We start from the raw sequence: 22,953 nt of genomic DNA, 5'->3' as shown, positions 1-22,953 counted from the left end.
TATACTGTCGATACCAAGTTACAGGTCAATAGTTTTAAGCAAATAAATAAGTAAATAATCGAATTAACGCAATTTTAGTTGTTGATTTGCAGTGCAGACTATTGTAGCCAATTTAACGTAGATTAAATCGCGGGTAAAACTAGTAGATTATTGTTTCTTACGACACGCAATGGATATTTCATAATCGTATTTCTATTCGCATTTATTACAGTTGTAGTACGCTAGTCATGCCAACTCTTGCCAATACCTTGGTACCAATTATTACATGTATTTTGTAAGGAAAGCTATTTATAAGTATTATGAATTGTGTTACCTGTCGTGTATTTTTACTATAAATGCGACAGTGTGTTTGTTTGTTCATTTGTTCTTCAATCACGCCGCAATAGGCCAAAGGTTTGACGTGATTCTCTACATGGATATAGTTAAAGACCTGTAGAGTGACATAGGCTTCTTTTTATGCCGGAAAATCAAATTTCCCACTGGATTTACAAAAACCTAAATCCACGCGGGTGAAAATTGCGAGCATCATCTAGTTAGATATTTGCATTCAATGTATCTCATAAAATTAAAAAAAAATTAAAGGTTGGCCTCACATATCCACTTCCACTCAGCTGAAAAATACGTATTACTTTTTTAGCTCTTGCACTCGACTTTTTATCTAAACAGTAGGTATATTATTATTATTTAGATTAAAAGTCAAGTACAAGATTTCCTAGTTATGAAATCATTTGTATGTACATAATGAGAACGTAAACAGGCTATTTCTTGCATTGCTAATTGTTTTATCAGTAAAAAAAATTACAGCCTCACGTTAAATAGAATATTACCAATTTTCCGTAAACAACATCCTCTGACCCTGATTCCGTAATCCATACACACATTTAGCTCACGAACAACATAATGGAGAAGATGTCCGTAACCAATCCAACGAAACAAACACTGCTATCGTCACGATTCTCCGTGTATAATGCAAGAATGGGTACAAGCGAGAATTTGTACTGAATAAATAGGACTGGCAGTAATGGTTTGGTTACACAGGGCGAGTTATCGTGCGAGTTGGCCTGCAAGTAAAACTTTTTGAAGTGAAAACTTTTTTTCAAGAGATTTTGGGATGGGAAGAAACTTCACGTGCGACGCGTTAATAATGCTTGGAGTGTCGATAAATGTAATAAAAATAGATGATAGATGTAAATTGTGAACTAGATAAAGATTTTAATTTACAAATGATGAAATTTGATATACTTTCTACAATTATTTTGAAAATCCAAAAAAAACGCCACTGTTGTTTATGTTTGTTTATATTTTAACTTCTCTTGGCAGTCACTGACTGCCAATTTTTCGTCATTTAACGACTTTTTTTATGAGATAAAATGTAAAAACCTTACAGAAACAGAGCTCTGGCCTGACAGTGTAATGGCACCTATACTTACACCTTATGACAATATTTTGCAAATTACTGTCATGTATGTCTGTCAAGTGTCAAGTCACTAAGTCGTAATAATCTTATAGTAACTCGTTCCAAACTAGCCGTTGCTTGCTCTATGATTATCTCTATAATCCACGCTTAATTGCTTGCTCAGGTAGTGCTCGACTTTGTCAAGATACCTACCTAGCTCAGCTCGGTCGTAATAATTATAATATTATCGTGTCGTCAAGATGTGTCGAGCTGCTGACATGCAAGTTAAGGAAGAAAGTAGCTATTCACTGTCAGGCTCATTGCAGGCAGCTCGAACTGTCCAAGTGTAAACAAGCCATAAAATATATCAGTACTGAGTAGGTAACTGGACTTTTGAATCGATTCACCACGTGTGCTTTTTATAAACATTAACTATTCAGGCTTTTCAATTGAAATATAAACTATTCAGGCATCACGGCCTGATATGTTTGAATGAAATAAGTTGTTCAGGATATTTATTAGTTATCTCATTTCATTTATAGTTAATGTTTGCTCGCGACTTTCTCTAATTGGATTAAAAATTAAACAAACAGCAATGACGTTATGAAATGTGTAAATAACCATGAAGGCAGTAGACATATTAAGTATATATATAGCAGTTAACAGAGCTCTCTCCGTCACTTACTCCATACAATCGTAGTTCCCATTTCATTTGAATATTAAGCAACCAAAGTCCATGAAATTTTGCAGACATAGTCTAGAAACTAATATCTGTGTCTGTGGTGTTTTAGATTTTTCTAAAAATATGTAGTTTTAAAATTACAGGGGCTCAAAGATTTGTATTTTTCTTTAAAAAAAGGCCCAACTTTGTGCTCGTTTTTCTAGACAACGAAGCAATTTAATGAAATTTGGAAAAACCACAGACCTAGAAAATTTAATGAATATTATGTAGTAAAAAAATTATCGTTATATATTTTATATTGTTATAATTATGTGGGAACTACGAAAACCAGAAATTACACCCAGAAATCTTGAAAATTTCGTGCTGTCTCGATTTGTGCAAGCGGGGTGGTGAAGTGCGGGGGACGACACGTGAAACTGACAGAAACGGACAGTCTAAACACACGGGCCACATTTAGACTGCACCCGACTCCAAACTTGTCGATAGGTCTAACTAAATACATTTCAACTTGCGTTAGACGTATGCGTTACCTACTCAGACGTTGCCTGTAGATAAAAATATGTCTCATGTTTGCTGGCAATAGCGTATGCATCAAACCCTGCAAGTTGCAACTCTCTTGCAACCTATTCCTCACGCAATACGCACAGCTTTAATATTATAATTTTTGACAATGTTTACTATATGTAATGCCATATCACAGGTCACTCTCTGATTTATTGCTAACAATTTACTTCCAAATGCAAAGAAATCTAAGTGTGTTGAATTCACACTGCCCAATACCAGGACCTTAAATGACATAAATTCATTGATAAATAATCATATGTTGAAAATAAAGGAGAACCCCGTGTTTCTCGGTATAATGTTAGATGCAAAGCTTCTATGGAACACCCACATATCAACACTTGATGGTAAACTCAGCTCTGCTGCTTACACTGTTAGAAAAATTCGACAGGTACTGACGTGGAAACTGCAAAAATTGTATATTTTGCCTATTTTCACTGTATTATGTCTTACGGACTCTTTCTATGAGATAAAGCGGTAGATATTGAGAAAAAAATGTATTACAGAAAAGGACAGGACGTGCAATTTATAATTTAAAACCGCGCGCTGCCATACAATAAAAATATAAGGAAATAAGTACCTTATCTATTATCTTATAGTAGCTTCTAAATATATTTACAACTAGCTAATGCCCGCAGCTTCGCTCGCGTGGATTTAGGTTTTTAAAAATCCCGATCCTTTCATTTCCCAGAACAAAAGTTGCCTCTCCGTAATAGCCCGTCCCCGGGATGCAACTTGTTTCTGTATCACGTAAGAATATTTAAACGGATTATCCTTTTCAAATCCCGAGGGATCACCAGGATTTAGGAATGCAATTTCTTACAGCATCAGGGTTGAGGTCAACGACAAAGTGTTTACTTGGTATAGATACCTTCAATATCAATTAATAATCGACACTTTTTAAATCCCATTAGCTTTAGTAGTCAGGTCCCCTGCAACATCAGGATTGAGGAGTTGGAATCCAAATTTTTTATTGAACAATGTCGCAAACTTTCTTTATCGATTAAAAAAACTACCCAAAATTACGCAGTTAGGTTACCTGCCAAATTTCATGGTTTTGAGTCAACGGGAAGTACCCTAGAGGTTTTCTTGACACACACGACAGACAGAGAGATAGACAACAAAGTGATCCTATAAGAGTTCCGTTTTTCATTTTGAGGTACGAAACTCTAGAAAACGTAGGAACGGCATTCCGAACCAGTGGTAAATTTTTCTGACCATCCAAAAACACTTTGAAGTTTACCTAAAAGTTTACAGGAATAAAAATTTATCATTGTATTCCATTCCATTTCATTCTATTCCATTCTGTTCAAAGATAAATAGATAATAAAAATATTTGTCACCGAAACAATAATTTACGATACATCGACCAATATCAATTTTACTGATGACAATCTGACTATTACCAAAGTGAACGACTACTATAATATCTATTATATACGACTAACATAATATGTATTATAAATTGTGTGCCGTTTGCATTCTCACTAGGTTCTCATTAAGTTTGTTTTATTTGGTTAAACTTTCTGGCATTTATATTGTTATGACGTTTAATTGGCAAACAGTCTGTTTATTGGCTGAAACTCAAAAATTCAGCCAATCACAACAAAGAAAATATTGTAATAATGATTGATGCAGCTTTCTGTAATTGAAAACAAAATATTTGACATTAACTTGAATGTGACAGTGTTTTCCGAATAGGGTTGCCAGAGGCCCCGTATTTTACTGGTTACCCCGTATGTCAGGATAGAGAAACCGGTAATTATGAAAATAAAATACGGGGCAAATAAAACTAAATATTTTTAGGGTTCCGTAACTCAAAAGCAAAAAGAACTCTTATAGGATCACTTCGTTGTCTATCAGTCTGTCTGTCTTTCCGTCTGTCCGTCTGTCCATCTGTCCTTCTATCCGTCTGTCATGTGTTCATGAACAAATATTAGTATTTTCAATTTTCAAAGTAAGATAACTACATATATCAAGTGGGTTATCATATGAAAGGGCTTTACCTGTTCATTCTAAAACAGATTTTTATTTATTTTTATGCATATTTTTTTTAATGCATAACAGTTTTTGATTTCTCGTGTAAAATGTCGAAAAAAATACCCGAATCGGAACCCTCGGTGCGTGAGTCTGACTCGCACTTGGCTGGCGAAACCGAACACTGACGTTATGTCCAGTAGAAAGAATATTTTCCTTTTGCGGCAATGCGTAGCCGAAACCCACTCGATATTGATCATGGTCGTAGCCAAGGCGGCGGGGCTTGGTTTGAGGATGTTAGCCTTTTTTTATACAAGTTAGCCCGTGACTTTAATCTTTTCTAGTGGTAAGTGATGATGCAGTCTAATTTCTTGGCCGTTAGGGCCATACTAACCATATAACTAGCCATGACCGAAGCCTCCCACCAGACCAGAAATTTAGAAATGGCGACTGCGCCTGGGTGTAGTGTTTATGTACATGCTTACCTACAGCACCTACAGTGCGTAACAAACGATTGTTCCAAAGTACCTACATCTGTCATGCAAATATAGGAGTTAGTCACGGAACCGCCGTTTTAATGCTAAGACCTTTCACTGGCGACGAGGATTTAAATTCGTATTTTTTTGGACATTTACAGTTATCTAGTGTAAAACAAGTGTAAATAATAAATGAATAATGTCGCGGGCGTTCGGGAAAATAAGCGAATACAATTTAAAATCGGGCAATTGGACCCTATATGTGGAGAGGTTAGAAATGTATTTCAAAGTGAACGCGATTGACAAAGATTTGTGGTTACCCATGCTGATAGCAGGAATAGGTGACGAGACGTACGAATTATTGAGCAGTTTGGCGAGTCCCAAGAAACCGGCAGAATTAACATATGATAATGCAGTGTCATTGTTACGTAATCATCTGCAACCTAAACCGTCCGTAATGGCGGAACGCTACCGGTTTAGACAACGAAGACAAGGAGCCAACGAAAATGTATCACAGTATGTCTCGGAACTCAAAAAACTAGCGAAGTACTGTGACTTTGGTGGAAACCTAGAAGAGAATCTTCGCGACCAATTGGTTTGCGGCTTAAAATGCGACATGACACGTCAACGACTGTTCGCCAAAGAGAATTTAAGCTACGCGGGAGCAGTGAGGTTAGCGACGGCGTGGGAGGCGGCGGAGCGGGACGCGGCGGCGATGGATCCGGCAGGCGGAGCGGCGGCGGCGGCGGTGGCCGAGGCGCCCAGCACCAGCGGCACGGGTGCGGGTGCGGTGCATGCGCTGAGTTCAGCGGGGGGCCGCGGCCGGGCGCGCGGATCGCAGCCAGGCCCGGGGCGGGAGCTAGGGCGTTGCGACGCCTGTGGATCCAGAGACCACAGGAAGGAAGGGTGCCGATTTCGTCATTTCGTCTGCAGCCGGTGTTCTGGCCTCGGGCACCTGAGACGCGTATGTCCCCAGCGGAGAGGTCAAAGTACAGTACGAGGGCGAGGGCGACGCGGGGTTAACCATGTAGCCGCTTCGCAAACCGCGGAGTCGGAAGAAAATAGCCCGTCGGAGCTGGAAGAGGAGCTGAATCAGTTATCATTGAACAGTTACAGACCGGTGAGCATACCAATGTGTATTGATGGTGTTAAAATTGACATGGAAGTGGATACAGGTTCGGCGGTGACATGTATTAGTGAAGCTACCTATTTTAGAAATTTTTCAAAGAGACCATTAGAAAAATGTCAATTAATACTTAAGTTTTACGATGGTAGTAAGATTAAGCCCTTAGGTATGATAAAACCGACAGTGAACTATCGAGGCACTAGTAAGAATTTAGAACTGTACTAACTTAGAACTTTTAGAACTGTTTGGGGGTAGCGAGCGAGCGGTCGTGTATGTTTCGCGCGCGTTAACTTGCAGCGAAAAACATTATTCACAGATTGATAAAGAAGCGTTAGCGATAGTTTATTGTTTAAAAAAATTACACCAATACCTTTATGGTAGACGTTTTACTCTGCGCACCGATCATAAGCCATTGGTGTCCATTTTTGGGCCTAAATATGGTGTACCGGCGATGGCAGCGAGCCGTTTGCAACGTTGGGCGATAATATTATCTGCATATACGTACGATATTGAATATGTGAATACGAGAGATAACGGAGCCGACGGCCTTTCTCGATTGGTCGCGCCAGCGGTGAATGAGGAGTCTTGTGACGTTCCTGAACAGTCTTATTTACATTTCGCACAAGATGCATTGTTACTCGATTATAATATGATTAAAAATCAGACGATGCGTGACCCATTGTTAAGCAGAGTCTTGTGTTATATTAGGGACGGTTGGCCTGGGGAGAATGAAATAAGAGAGATGCAGCCTTATTATAACCGGAAAAAGGAACTGTATGAGGAATTAGGGTGTGTTATGTGGGGGTACCGCGTAGTCATTCCGGAGGGTTGTCGGTCTAGAGTGTTAGCGGAACTGCACGAAGCGCACATGGGCATCGTAAAAACGAAGGCGATGGCCCGCAGCTACGTGTGGTGGCCCGGCGTGGACGAGGCGGTGGAGGCGGCGTGCCGCGCGTGCGGCGTGTGCGCGCGCGAGGCGGACGCGCCGCCGCACCACGCGGTAGCGTCGTGGCCATGGCCCGGCAAACCATGGACACGCATCCATATCGATTTTTTAGGACCTCTATTCAATAAACTTTATTTAATAGTGGTCGATGCCCACACTAAATGGATTGAGGTATTTCCAGTTCCTAGTACAGCAGCGTGCCATACTATCGATAAATTGAAAGAATTATTTGGGAGATTTGGGCTGGTTAGGCAGCTGGTGTCCGATAATGGACCGCCTTATCAGTCCAAAGAAGTGGCGGATTTCCTAAAAAACCATGGAATAGAACATATATTTTCCGCTCCGTACCACCCGGCATCCAACGGTGCCGCCGAAAATGCAGTACGAACTATCAAAAAGGCGATTAAAAAAGCGGTCGGTCAAAATATGAATGTGATGTCCTTTGTAAACACTTTCCTTTTACATTACAGGAATACAGAACATTGTACCACGGGAGTTAGTCCCGCATCGTTAATGTTAGGTCGAAGGTTAAGAACTAAGTTAGATATAATTAGGCCGGATAAAGAAAATAGAGTGAGGGAAAGGCAGGAGAAACAAAAAGAGTCGCGTGGAGGTGTGGAACGCACGTTAGAACCGGGCGAGGAAGTATGGTTGCGACAATATGCGGGCCAGCAAAAATGGGTTCCGGGAAGAGTATCGCTAAAGCTAGGCACAACTGATTATCGAGTGGTAGACGATATCGGCAAAGAATCTCATAGACATATTGACCAGTTAAGACGTAGGGTGAGCAGCCAAATACGGAGTTCTTCGGAGCCATCGCATACCGTGGACGAGGCGGAGGGCGCCGTCCCCGTCCCAGGTGTGGAGGAGGCGGTGGCCGACACGTCTGCACTCTCGAGACGAGGTTCCTTGGCGGTCACTGGCGAAGCCCAGCCAGTTTCAGAAAACGACAGCGAAGGTCCAAGACTGGCGGTAACAGTCCCACCACCAACTGAACCTTCTCGGTCTCGTCCTATACGACAATGTCGTTTAAAGAATAAGCCATTGTTAAATACTAGTTAAGTAGGAATACTTTCGTATAGTTAGTAGATACTTAGTTAAGATCGTTTTATTAAATTAAATTGTTTTATTGTATTATTAAGTTAAAGAGGCGTGTAATTATTATAAGCTAACTGATATAGTATGTTTATAAATTTTCACTATTAGTTTAGCTTTTAAGGTTTCAATTTTTGATTGGTAACTATTGTTTTATATAAAGGATTAGGGTAGAGGTGTGTAGTGTTTATGTACATGCTTACCTACAGCACCTACAGTGCGTAACAAACGATTGTTCCAAAGTACCTACATCTGTCATGCAAATATAGGAGTTAGTCACGGAACCGCCGTTTTAATGCTAAGACCTTTCACTGGGAAGCCGTCAAAAACCTAAGCCTAAAATAATACTTACACTATTTCTTGCATTTGCTTACCAATTTTTTTTTGGAAATATATCAAACATTTCGCGCTCACTTCACTCGCGCTTTGAATTTGTATTACTTGGTGTAAGCCCCGCAATTTCGTTTGCATGAATTTAGAGTTTTAAAAATTCCGTGGGGGATTTTCCGGGCTAAAAAGTTTATGTCTGGGATGCAAGTTACCTCTGAATAGTAAGTACCAAAATTTTGGTAAAGAAGATGGGCCGTGAAAGGGTAACAAATAGATAGGCAAATAGATATACTGTCGTATTTGTAATATTAGTATGGATAGGGAGCTTTAAAAATAAAATCTTGCTATGGCTAAACTCGTTTCCCTTTCACTTTAATTCTTTCTGTAATTGAACCAAAAACACTTACGCTCACTGCGCTCGCGCTTTTTTATTGTTGTATTTTATCTCACTGTCAAATTGAAAGGCGAAATTCCACTAACCAGGTAATTAGCCCATAAAGTTGAGCGAATGTTATTTTCCTCATGACAGGATTCAGTTCCGGCCCTGATAAAACCTCTCCCGAAATCGATTCCTGGCTACGGCCATAGTATTGATACTGTGAAGGTGGAATTACAAGTTAAATGTAAATTTAAGTTAAAATGCAAAGATTGTATGCATGAAATGTATAACATTTTGCTTTACAAAACTAGAGTTTTTAAAAGCTATTTAAATAAATAAATCTTTTATTTAAAATCACATTGCAAACACAGTTCACCAATCAAGACACGGCAACATACAGAGAAAAAATACAAAACTTACAAATAAACTGAAATATCTAAATAGGCTTTCCATGCATTTCAGAGAGAACCACCGCCTATTTCTTCAAATACTTCAAATTTTTAAATTTCTTCAAATCTAAACCCCGTATTTTTGATGGTGGTAGCCTGTAAATCAAAAAGAGGCAGGTGGCAACCCTACTTGCCACATGACATTACAGAATGAAAAATTGTTTTCATTACTCGGTAAGCCTACTGCCATAGTTTCACAGAAAGTGTGACGGTAGTTGTGACCTCTGATTGGTCGACTCTCTTTCACTATTTGCTAAAATTGATGATTGCAACAACAATTTTTTCTTTTTTGTAATCAAAAACAGAACACGGACGTCATACAGGTTGACTAATTGCAATCATTTCTGACCGGCTAACATTGTTCCGCTAGTGGCTCAAACTCACTGTCGCAGCAAGAACATGGTAAATTCAGCCAATCACAGCAATTAGAATTGGTTATCACAAATGCACCGATCTAGGAACCGAGAATACACGAACCAGGGCAGATAGAGATGAGAACAATAATATCATACGTAGGAAATCGACGGGGGATCGTTGACAATGATCCTCTTAAAGGCAGTTTATGAAATCACAGAAGACACTTAAAACTTCATAATTTTATAGTTGACTAGCTGATGCCCGCGACTTTGTTCGCGTGGATATAGGTTTATTAAAAATCGCGTGGGAATTCTTTGATTTTCCGGGATAAAAAGTAGCCTATGTGCTAATCCAGGGTATAATCTCCATTCCCAGCCCAATCCGTCCAGTAGTTTTTGCGCGAAGGAGTAACAAACATACACACAAACTTTCGCCTTTATAATATTAGTGTGATTGGTAGATAAAATATAGTACAAGAGATAGAAATGCTATGATCTGCTGATCCACATAAATCTGTATTGTACAACGCATGGCAGGCGCCCTTCCGCTACTAAACATGCAGCAACAAAGCAAGCAAATTGCACCACCAAGAAACACCACACGGCCTCTCTAAAGCACACTCTACGCACGTTTAACTCGACACTACAGCATCCTCAGGAGATGTTCTATCTACAATGCACAAATGCAAAGTTAGGAAATAAAGACATCACTTCCTATTATTCAAATCCATGCTTTATGGTTCTTAAATTTTAGCACCGAGGAATTTAATACCATATTTTTATAATGGGTGTGTAGATAAAAATATTGGAAGCAACGTAGCTTATAAAATTCTAAAGTATAAACTTTTAAAGAAGTAGGTAACTTCTAAGCGATTCAAGTAAAGAGATTTCTTCTTTCCCTAAATTCGAAATTAATGACCAGAAGTTTGTACCGTTCCGAACAGTACATTCAAAGTTTAACTTTAAACAAAGCAAAAGGACTTAGGGCCCTTTGTGCTTATCACAATGTTCAAGGGTATTAGAAGTTTAGACATTTCGATCGTTTCGTTTCGTCCAAAATTTTGGAATCGGTAAATGGTTGTGGATTACTTAACTGAAATAGGCTTTAAAGTATAGTATAAATTCATTGGGCTCTTTAAAGACGTTTGTTTATGGAATGCTTAGACATTTATTAGGGTTACAAAGTTGGTAAAGCATTTAATTCATTGCTTGCTATGCATGATTGGTAGGTACTTCAAGGGCTTTCTAAATACCTAAGTGCTTGTTCATCTCGAAATTGTAGACGCCGACAGGCGCGTACAATTCGTACTTTCGTTCGTGAAAACTGACTGATATGTCGTTTACGTACGTTTAACATTTGACCTCAGGTAGTCTACTATACTTATATTATGTGACAAGTGTAAACAAGTGAAGCTTACAGTAACTAGAAAAGAGCTGATAGGTAACTTTCAAACGGCTGAACCGATTTTCTTGGATTATAGCTAAGAACACTCTCGATCAAGCCACCTTTCAAACAAAAACAACTAAATTAAAATCGGTTCATTAGTTTAAGAGCTACGATGCCACAGACATATATACAGATACACAGATACACACGTCAAACTTATAACACCCCTCTTTTTGGACCGAGGGTTAAAAAGTAATTTGATTACATATAAAAACTGGCATCCAATTAGTAACACATATACCAAAATGTTTATTAATGAATAGGCAACTCGAATCGCTTTTTCGTTCATAAAACTGTTTTTCTATGGGTACACGATAATGTTCCATTACGTAAAATCTCGTTAACAAAGTTACGCAAGAGTGGCAGTTAAACTTTATCGCTTGCCAATTAGCTTAATTCAAAACGGATAAAAACAATGTTACTTTTATGTGCTTTTAATATAATAATTACAAGTCTTCATTACGCCTATGCAAAATAACTATATCTGGTCAATACGTACTTAGCTCTGTTGCGGCGTGAAAGGATAAATGCGTGAAATGAAATATACTAAATAAAATGAGTGTGCTATCCTGTGGGAACCGTTGTTTCCCCGGGATAAAAAGTAATCTATGCCACTCTCCAGGTCCTTACTTTAACATTTAGATAAAATATCGTGAGAAAACCTGCATGCCGAACTACAATGCCACCAACTTATCTTTCAGGTGGGTAAAATTGGAACTGGAGCCACGACAGCCTCTATCTGAAAAACCAAGCAAATAATATTGCAATATAATATTCTTTTTTTTAATTCTTTATTTGAAACAAATACTTAATAGGTGTACATTATTCCTACAAATTATTATTAGTAATTACACTTATTATTAATAATAAAAGCAACATTAAATCTTTGCTATGTTCAGAGAACTTTAATTCCGTTTTCTTGGTGAATTTCCTAAATTAGCAATATCAAATTCTTCACTAGCGACGCTGTCACTTGAACGGATAAGTTGGTGTCATTGTACGAGTTGGTAACCCTGTAACAGTTCACTGAATGGAAACTTTTTCCCAGTATTGCAGTTGTAAAACTATGGTGAACCGTAAACAATAATTCACTAATGTTTTTTTTACTGTAATCATTGTAGCTTACAGCAACGCTTTCCAATGTGAAATCTAATGGCTTTTTCTCGGTTTCTCCCATCTTAGTCATGCAAAGCAAAACTCATTAAAGAATTCTGACGTTAATCTTGCTTGTAAATAGCGTGAGAGTGCTGTTTTTGTTTAGATACTATTTGATGCGCACGATTTTGTCCACATACTTAAACTTTTCAATAAAGCCTTTTACAGCCTATAACGCCCTTTCAATAGATTAGTATTAGTCAATAATAATTACATTAAAATAGCACCTTTCTGACTTTCTTCAAGGGTTGGAATACAAAATGGGTACAGGTATATATCTTACAGCTCCAATAAACTAATATTGGGAAACAAAATATCCAATATTTTGTTGCTTGTTTGTTGTGAGTTGCTTAGTCAGCTAATGTTAATAAAAAAGAAGCGAGTGACGTGTACGAAATACTTGATGGAAAATATAGGAATTTTCTTTTCTTTCCAAGCACTAGCGAGTTTGGGACTGAAGGAAGCTCATACTCATAATAATAAAAATATTTGATGACTTACCCACCCACAATCTTTTCTTTTTGTGAATTCTTCTTAGAAAATTTCCCACACACTGGCCCTAGCATGCAAGTTTCCATGCATTTTATCTAAACAAATGCATCTATCAAAACATGTAACATGTGCATGTAGCGTTCCGCTTTCGCAATATTGTCCCATTTTATTTATGTTAAGTTTACGGCGTGTTGAAATTAGGCTTCTGTGAGATTATGGTGCTTGTGTAAGTGTTTAGTTTATTTGTGATGGGAACCCATTGAAATATTGTAACATAACGTTTAGTACCTACTAAGGTTTTAACTAGGAAAATTTATGTTATCTTGTAAATTATTCAGTAGTTAATCTCCCGTACTTAAGTAGTAAATACCTATGTTGTTCATCAATACATAATTAACACTATCCAGTATCCATATTATAAATGCGAAAGTATGTTGGTTCGTTGGTTAGTCCTTCAATCACGTCGCTACGGAGCAACGAATCGACGTGATTTTTTCAAAGAAAATCAGAGTTCCCACGGGATTTTTGAAAACCTAAATCCATGCGAAAGAAGATATTTAGAGATCTATTTTTTAATGATTCCCTGTGAATTTGAGTAATTAAGGAGTTAGAAATTACCTTAATTAAGGAGTTCGAAATTGCCTTTCCATCTAGGAGGATGCATATCGGGGGTGAGTATGAAACCCATAAACATTTTTATGACTTAATTTATGTGAGCCTTAATCGAAAATGACGAGTTTCATACACATCCTCTAATTTCTACAGTTAAATTTGAAAACTTATACATATATTATTTTGTGGTTTGGATCTTACATTCTATTCTTGAGTAAGTTTTCTGTTGTGTAATAAAATTAACTAATATTTGAAAAGTTCTAATAATATTGTTTTCGTTACAGGTAAGTCCATTATTATATTCAACGCAGATTACATAAAAAGTTATGTAAGTACACCACCACCATACACCATATTTTATTAAGTTAAATTTTGTTTTGTAGAGAAAACTTGGTGCAGTGTTGTTTGTCTCGCTATCAAGAATTCGCATTTTCAGGGTTCCGTACCTACCAGAAGGCTGCCAACGAGACCTTGTTACTAAGCCTGAGCTGCCCGTCCGTCTGTCTGTCAGCTGTATCTCGTGAACCATATTTGGTAAAGAAATGAAATTTTCACAGAATATGTATTTCCATTGACGCTATAACAACAAATAATAAAATATCAAAATAGCCGCCATGGTACTTAAAAAAAAATTAAACTGTTATTTTTGTACGATGGTACGGAACCCTTCGTGTGCAAGTCCGATTCGGACTTGACTGTTTTTTTGTCACTGTCATTATCAATTCTTCATAATAAATTATTCTTGTATAACTCCGATACTAATTACTATGTTTAAATAGTTAGTTACGGCAATTTCTTAAAAAGTTTAGTCAAGCAATTATTTCCGTCATGCGCTCAGGTGAAGGTCGAGCTGTTACGTCATCTTCGCACGATTGTAGGTCTTAGTTTGGTTGTGATCAAGAATAACGGTGATCACATAACTAGGCTACCTACAACCCGCAAGACCTGGTAGAACTTTTCAGAGTGAACTACAGTGAGCAAATTCGCGGTTCAATCCTGAATTCGACATCTCTCAAATACTTATTAGGCTAGAGATGACGTGGAATCAAAGATCATACTTACATTACTCATACTTACATTTACTTTAATAGCTATGAAACGATGTTTGAATTTAATTACGTAAAACACACACACACACTCTGAAAAGAACGCCTCTTGGTGCCTGGTGCACTTCGACCGCCTGTTGTGCCAGATTTTTTTTCCACGCACATGTAAACTGTGGAATCAACTTCCAGCGGCGGTTATTCAAGGGGCGGACCAACAAATTCCTGAAAGGCCGGCATTCGGCCACGCATCGGGCGGTTCCTCTGGTGCTGCAAATGTTCATGGGAGGTGACTCGCCTGCTCGTTTGCTCACTATTTTTTATTTAAAAAAAAAAACAAATAAGTCGTCCAATAATATCTTCGTATCGAATGTTGAACAATTACGTTAGTATTCCGCAAAAATACAACCGTGTTTCATGATTCACGCGCGAGCCGCAATCTCGTAATACTAGGTGTGAAAACATCGTCTAATAAACGTTATGGTGCAATTATCTTGGTATTGGATACGATATTCGTGCGGCTTTTAGCCGATTGAATTTTTAGCGTGATAACTTAAAACCATACATTTTCGGTTTACATACTTGGTATTCCTTTGTGAACTTTGAAAGAATATCAGAGAAAGACGGAGCAAAGCGTTGTTGCCCTAATTGTACTTAGACTGCTGGAGATTGACATAACATTGAGATTTTCTTGCAACAGTCACGACCTATTATCTCATACACAAGTGTAAAATAAAAATTTATAACACCTCCGACAAGTGAAGGTTACCTACAGTAACTAGAAAAGAGCTGATAACTTTCAAACGGCTGAACCGATTTTCTTGGATTATGGCGAACTCTCGATCATACACCAACCAAACAAAAAAAAAACTAAATTAATATCCGTTCATTAGTTTAAGAGCTACGATGCCACAGACCGATACCTACACACGTCAAACTTATAACACCCCGCTTTCTGGGTTGGGGGTTTAAAATAAATCAAAAACTGTTTCGATTAGAGAAACTCCGTCCAACTCCAATTTCAATATTCTTTTTTTATTGGAATCAGATCGCTCAGTCAAACGGTACCTAGGTAGCCAATTACATCGACACTACCCATGGGATTTTGATGGTAGACTGAGATTTATCTTTTGAATGCAACGATCTCTATTTTTGCTCTCTTATTTGGTGCTCCAAATCCAAACTATTTAAATAAGCTGACTTACGTAATTTTGTCAAAAAGTTTAATAATATTATGAATTTTCTATAATGTTGCTAATTTTTATAGACAAAAATTTCTATTTTAGCCCATTATATTTTTATGTTTAGCTTCATTAAAATTATGTATGAAGCGCATATTTATACAGAGCATAGTAGAGCATAACAAGAGCATAACTCTTTGCATAACACCAGCAACCCTCGTCAGCAAGCATATGAGGAAAACAGGCTGTGACATGCAGTTTTTTCGCTTAGATTTGGACCCGATATAAATCTTGGTAACGTCTCCAGAGATATGGTTAGGGAAGGCGAGAAACTCATTAATATTTACGAGAAAAAGGATGTAAACAATGCGCGATGCGGGATCCATGCCAGATTTTTTAGGAAATCATTGTCAAATACCATACCTACATACTAACTTAATTTTGAATAAAACCTCTCCCATTCTTTTTTATGCATTTTTTACATTTAATTGGTTTACCATTTCATTTAACACCATAACAAGAATATAGAAATGATATAATATTTGACTGAGAGCTGACGGACGATAATTTTTTTTAAAGTTTGTCTACCAGTCTGAGAAATAATTGAGCCTAGATTTTCCCCTGCTTTTCCGCCTGGATTAATTCGGTTATAAAAGACTGTATTAGATTTTTAAAATCCTTGCTTAGTGGTGGCCAACTTTATGCACAGCTACATACCAATTCTCAAGTTACTATACATAGTGGTTTGATCTGTATTCTGTACAGTATGTTAATTTGTCGGTTATAATCTAGGTATTTCTCTTTTCTTTAATTATTACGATATCATATAGGGTAGGTATGTACTCGTATATACCTACAATCAATATAGATAAAAACATGAGGCAAGTAGTTTGAATGTTTAGTCTAGTTCAAACTACTCGTAGATCTGCAAGATATCTGACCTTTGATTATTATTATTATTTATATTATTACTTAATAATAATTTTGTAATTATGTCACCATTCACCAGCAAAATCAAGTAGATAGGTATAAAAAAGACTCATGAAATAATAAACGATTGATTGCATTAAACATTTTCGATCATTGATAGATCCAATTTAAAAATGCAATATATGTCTGTTCGTTTAAAATAAATTGATTTATGCTCAAATTGATAAGCTTGGAGTGGCATTCACCTTTCTTCGGACGAAAATAATTTCAGAGATAAAGGCCTTTGACGTGAAACATGGCGCCAATACAATAAATACATTATCAAAATGTTATCTCTTGACACTTCCTACTACATATTTTACTATACCAACAACATTCGTATGTCTAGACTCATCATGGAAAAAATTCATGAAAGTTATTTCTCTAAAAAAAGTATAGAACATAGTGTATAGTGTAATTTTTTTTCCATATCTTTTTTATTTTATTCTAGTAACGAGGAGAGATCAGAATAAAACTGTAGCGGTTTTAGTGATAAACTGCATACTTAGAATTACTTAAGTAAACTTTTTATTAAGTAAAAAAACAGCTATGGATACCTACAAACGTTAGAAATAAACAAAAAAATTGTATAGCAGTTACGTGTTAATGTAACAAAATAGAAAATCATAAAAGTATGGATTATTTTATTAATAGCTTTATCATTTCAAACAGGCTTATCATTAAGTTAGATGCTAAATATAATACAAGAAAGTTCAAAGTACGCCACAGTATCCACTATCCACGTATACTTGAGTTTACTGCGATAATCTTAGCTAAAGGTCCGACCGTAAAATTTCTTCTAAATAAATAAAAATGACGATATCTACATTTTTCAAAGATTTTTTAGAAGTTTTCACTTTGTTAAAACGTAGATACATTTATTTTTAGTTAAACTCTCAGGCATGCAGGTTTTCTGCCGATGTTTTTCTTCACCATTAAAACAAATAAAATCACACTAAAATTATAAATCGGAAAGTTTGTATATGTGTGTATGTTTGTTACTTTTTCACGTAAAAACTTCTCGAGTAATTTGGCTGAAATTTATAATGGAGATAGCTTGTAACCTCATTTAGCTCATAAGCTACATTTATCCAAAAAAATCTAATTAGTTCCCGTGGGATCAAAAAAACCTATATCCACGCGGACAGAGTTGCGGGTATCATCTAGTTTAACATAACTCCGAAAAGTTTGAGGTCGAAACTGGGATCGAACCATGGACCCCCAAATAGGACCTGAGTAGGAAGTCTTGACCACTAAGTTCTCAGTTCACAACATAGAAACGATTGCTGTCACAAATAGCGAGTTTATTTTAAGGTTGGATTTTACAGCTATCTCTTGGACTATATTGAGTATGTCACTGAACGCCTAATTGGATGACTCACGGCCTGAAGTTCACAATACCTATGGGAGTTGCGGTTCGTTACACCACGGGAAATATTTTTTTCGCAGGGACCTTTTTTTCTGTTGTAGTAAAGATGGCATTTTTATAAGGTTTCAAGGGTAGATTAGGGTGAACAAAGCTTAGGTTCCTACTTTATCTGTTTGTCAGCGGTCTTTATTTGTTTATTTAATACTTTAATACTAATATTATAAATGCGAAAGTGTGTCTGTCTGTCTGTCTGTCTGTCTGTCTGATTGCTACGCTTTCACGGCTCAACCGCTAAACCGATTTTAATGAAATTTTGTACAGACTTAGGATACATTCCGGGGAAGGACATAGGCTACTTTTTATCCCGAAAAAACAAACAGTTCCCGCGGGATCCCTAAATAGTCATCCGCTTGATCGATTTGTATGAAATTCGGTACCGAGGTAGCTTGCGTTCCTGTTATTGACATAGGCAACTTTTTATCCCGGAATATCAAACAGTTCCCACGGGATCTTTAAAAGCTTAAATCCACGCGGACGAAGTCGTGGGCATCCTCTAGTTTAATATAAATATCAATTCTTATATACATATGCTTACTACATGTTAAAACTGACTGACTGCAGTTTCACTGACATTCAATATTATTAGATTCATAATATATAAGTAGAAAGTGATGGCTGATTTTATTATGTACACAACCTCAACGAAATTATAATGAGAGGTCATAAATGTATTCCTATCCTTTTCAATTTTTTTAAATGCTCCCTCCGTAAAAGTATACCATTAGATTGGCAGGTCTACTGTGCATTTAGTTTACATATTACGTACAACAGTATTAGTAGGTACAGGTACTGACTGACTGATTTATTGTGTAGTTTAAAACCGTTTAAGTATATCTCTTACGTAGACCCTCCTAAAAACGGATTTTGAGAATTTCCGACGCTACGACCACTAATCCTACTACTAATCTAATCTGGATCAGAACGCGGACAAAGTTTCTATCTTATGCTGTTAAGTACATATTTAAATGATAAAAAGTCCTTTATAATCTATATGATAAAAAAGTTCAATCCATTTGAAGATCCCTAGCGCTCCGTAAATATAAATATAGCTACATAAATGTATTACAAAGCTAAATAGTTAAAGGTATATCAGTTTGATATACGAGTAAACGTATATGGGTTCTGCTACTCTCGTGGTGGTAAAAATTTTCTCAATGTAATGGAAATGTCTGAAGCAAAAACGTTTTTACGCTGCGTGAAGGTGAGGTGTACTATTATTTAAGAGCGTTGCCTTTGCCACAGTGCAGTGAAATCGGTGTTGGAGTAAATTTTCTTTACTCTCTAACTAGCATTTGCTCGTGACTTCGTCCGTTTGATATAATTTATAGCTAATTGTAATAGGGGCCAATGTAACTAGTGACTATCCGTAAAATAATTTTCCAAATCGGTTCATTAGTAAAATCAATGCTAACTACATACAAACATCTCATTTATAGTTGTTTTTTTTTTTAAATATAAATGAAATTTATTTCTAGGATAAAATGTGCTTGTTACTTTATCTGCAAAAGATCACGTCGCGCATCGTACCGATGTTTTTTTTCTTTCTTTCTTTTTTCAAACTTACAATTAATCACACTTTCCTATTTATAATATGGGTAGTGACAAGTGTAAATTAAAAATTTATAACACCCAGTTGTCGAAACTAGAAAAGAGTTGATAATTTTCAAACGGCTGAACCGATTTTCTTAGATTATAGCTAAGAACACTCTCGATCAAGCCACCTTTCAAACAAAAAAAACTGAATTAAAATCGGTTCATTAGTTTAGGAGCTACGATGCCACAGACAGATACACAGATACACCCGTCAAACTTATAACACCCCTCTTTTTGAGCCGGGGGTTAATTAAAAAACCTTTATTGATGTGTGCAAAAGCAAAATACTTAGATACTTGTAGGTGTTTAATCTAAGTACAAGGCAATGGTATTTCTGTTACATCTTACGCTACATCCACATATTGAAGCAAAGAAATTACGTATAATAACACCCCGTGTTCTTACGAGACGAAGGCGAAGGTAAGCTCGCAGCCTACGCAATGAGTGCTATCATCTCTAATGGCATCAGATTTACGGTTCCAAGCTAAGACCACGTTTTACTTAGAGCTATAATAACATTTACTTCACTGGGATTATTATTATGAGAGCAGAACAAAATATTTATTAAATGAAAATGTAGGTTTGAGATGTTACATTTCTCTGCCTAGAGTTCGTTTATGATACCTATTTGTTATAAATTATATTCATTACTAGCTGTGCCCGCGACTTCGTTCGCGTGGAATAGCTCTTAGCGCGCTTTATATAGCCACGGACGCTCAGGCGCGAGGCGTGTAATACGTACTCTGTACGTTAAAAATGTTTGCCGTGATTCTTTAAATTGACATAACTTTTTTATTTATGAACCGATTGACATGAAATAAACACTAAATGTTAAGTGAAGCTTACTACAATATATTAGTGAAAACCGTATCTAAATCGAATAAGCCGTTTCTGATATTAGCGTGCACAAACACACAGACAAACAGACAAACTGACAAACAGACAAAAAAAAATTAATTACAATTTCGGGTTCGGCATCGATATAATAACAACCCCTGCTACTTTTTTTTATATATTTCCATTGTACAGACACCACTTTTCTAAAATTTTATTATATGTATAGATGTATACCTACGATGCTAAAACATAAAACCCGTGACTTTTTGATTTATTTTAAAAAAGACGCGCAGTTGTTCTGTTTACATTATTAATATCTACTCTGTAAATGAAAACTTGTAACCTCCGTGCGATTCTCCTACACGTTATCATATCACGTTATCCTATTAATATTATAAACGCGAAAGTTTGTATGTATGTATGTATGTATGGATACATACATACAAACTGATACAAAATACTCTTTCACGCAAAAACTACCGGACAGATTTGGCTGAAATTCGGAATGGATATGGATTATACTCTGGATACATTGGTTACTTTTTATCCCAGAAAAACGAATGAAGTCGCGGGCATCAACTAGTCAATCCATAAGTTAGCACGCACAGTATGTACAGTGCATAAGTGCTTAAACAAAAGTAAAAAGTATTTTAAAATATTTAATATTTGAGTAAGTAATTAAGACTACACAAAGTTAACCTAGAATTTAATTTTATAACTCTTTTTTTATTTATATTAGCTCATAGTTTTACAAAGGGCTTTTAATAGGGCTTTGTTTAGTCTCAGCAATATAAAATATTAATCTTTTGTTTATAAATGGGTAAAACTAGAGGTCAGAATTTTCATTAATGTTCCTTTGACCTAAAGGAAAATATTCTCAGTTTTGTTTATCCTAAAATACTACGCTTCGTCTGGTAAAGCTTTGTTCGTTGTTGTGCAAAGATTTTGCTCTCCACATTTTACGAATAATGTAAGATTAAAATATAATATAAAATGCTCTAAAATGGAAATATACTCAAAAAGACTTTTTAGCAAGTCTTTTTGAGTAGGCAATAGGCATGTTTCCTTCCTATAGTTAAATAAAATCTTGGATAGTACAAACAACATTATAAATATGCGATTTAATTAATTAATATTCAAGTTTAACATAACCCAACCTAATAAGTAGGTAGGTTACGTGAGCTTGCTAATGCTACAGTTCTTTAGTTTTCGTTTTTTAATACCCGACCCAAAAAGAGGGGTGTTATAAGATTGACGTGTGTATCGTTGTTCCTATCTGTGTATCTGTCTGTAGCATCGTAGCTCCTAAACTAATGAACTGATTTTAATTTAGTTTTTTTTTTGTTTGAATTTTATTATCGTATTTTTAATTGTTATGTTTATAATCAGTGTCACTATTATATTTCACGCATTCTGGTGTAATATGATACAATCAAAAGCATCAGCTAGCTATAGAAAAACATATAGAATTAACTCGCTGATGAGGCATAATTTTACAGAAAATATTAATAATTATTGTAACCGGATTTTTCGTTGCATTGCGTCCAGCTTAATTACTGTTCGTAAGCAAGCCTTATGCAAGATTAATAATAATTATTTTATACATTTTATATTTATTCTTTTAATATAATTTTTTATAATAATTTTTTATTTTACTCATTCCGATATATTGCGTTACAAACAATTTTTTATTATGTATATGTACAGGAATATCCTTTGTAAAATATCCTCGAAATGCAATATTTTTTTTATCATCCTGCGTAATTTCTTAAGACGGCTCTCTCCGTCATTCGTTTCATACAATCGTAGTTCCAATTTCATTTGAATATTAAGCAACCAAAGTCCATGAAATTTTGCAGACATATTCTAAAAACTAATATCTATGTCTGTGGTTTTCCAGATTTCTGTTAAAATATTCGGTTTCAAAGTTACGCGGTCTTAAAAATTTTCATACAAATCTTTGAGCCCCTGTAATTTTAAAACTACATCCTGTAATTTTAAAAATCTAAAACACAACAGACACAGATATTAGTTTCTAGAATATGTCTGCAAAATTTCATGGACTTTGGTTGCTTAATATTCAAATGAAATTGGAACTACGATTGTATGAAACGAGTGACAGAGAGAGCCCTGTTAATCTAGCTAGGTATCATTTTATTAGCTTTTTATTTAAATCAAGTTGATTGATCGTATATTCATATATTTCTTATCAGAACAGTATAATAAAATAGATATTGAGTAGGTCAAGTCTTATTTTTACTGGTTTCTTGATAGGTAAGGATGCAAGATTGCACATGTTGGACATAGTAATTATATATCAAACTGTACCTTATCTTTGTCACCAAAGGTTACAGAATGATATTCCCTGTGGGCCTATTGGCGTGTAATGTACAGAAGTGAGGGATTGAAAATAGTCGAATGT

At 36.1% G+C, this 22,953-nt stretch overlaps 1 protein-coding gene across 7 annotated transcripts in view; it reads left to right on the top strand.

The window, feature by feature from the left end:
• LOC123873606 (rap1 GTPase-activating protein 1) overlaps positions 1-22,953 on the top strand; it is a 375,763-nt gene that overhangs the window by 262,872 nt on the left and 89,938 nt on the right. The window lies entirely within an intron of this gene.

This window comes from Maniola jurtina, chromosome 17 (genome assembly GCF_905333055.1).
Source record: "Maniola jurtina chromosome 17, ilManJurt1.1, whole genome shotgun sequence".
NCBI lineage: Eukaryota > Metazoa > Arthropoda > Insecta > Lepidoptera > Nymphalidae > Maniola > Maniola jurtina.
Note: the sequence above shows the minus strand (reverse complement) of the source record. Positions and strands in the feature narration are given on the sequence as shown.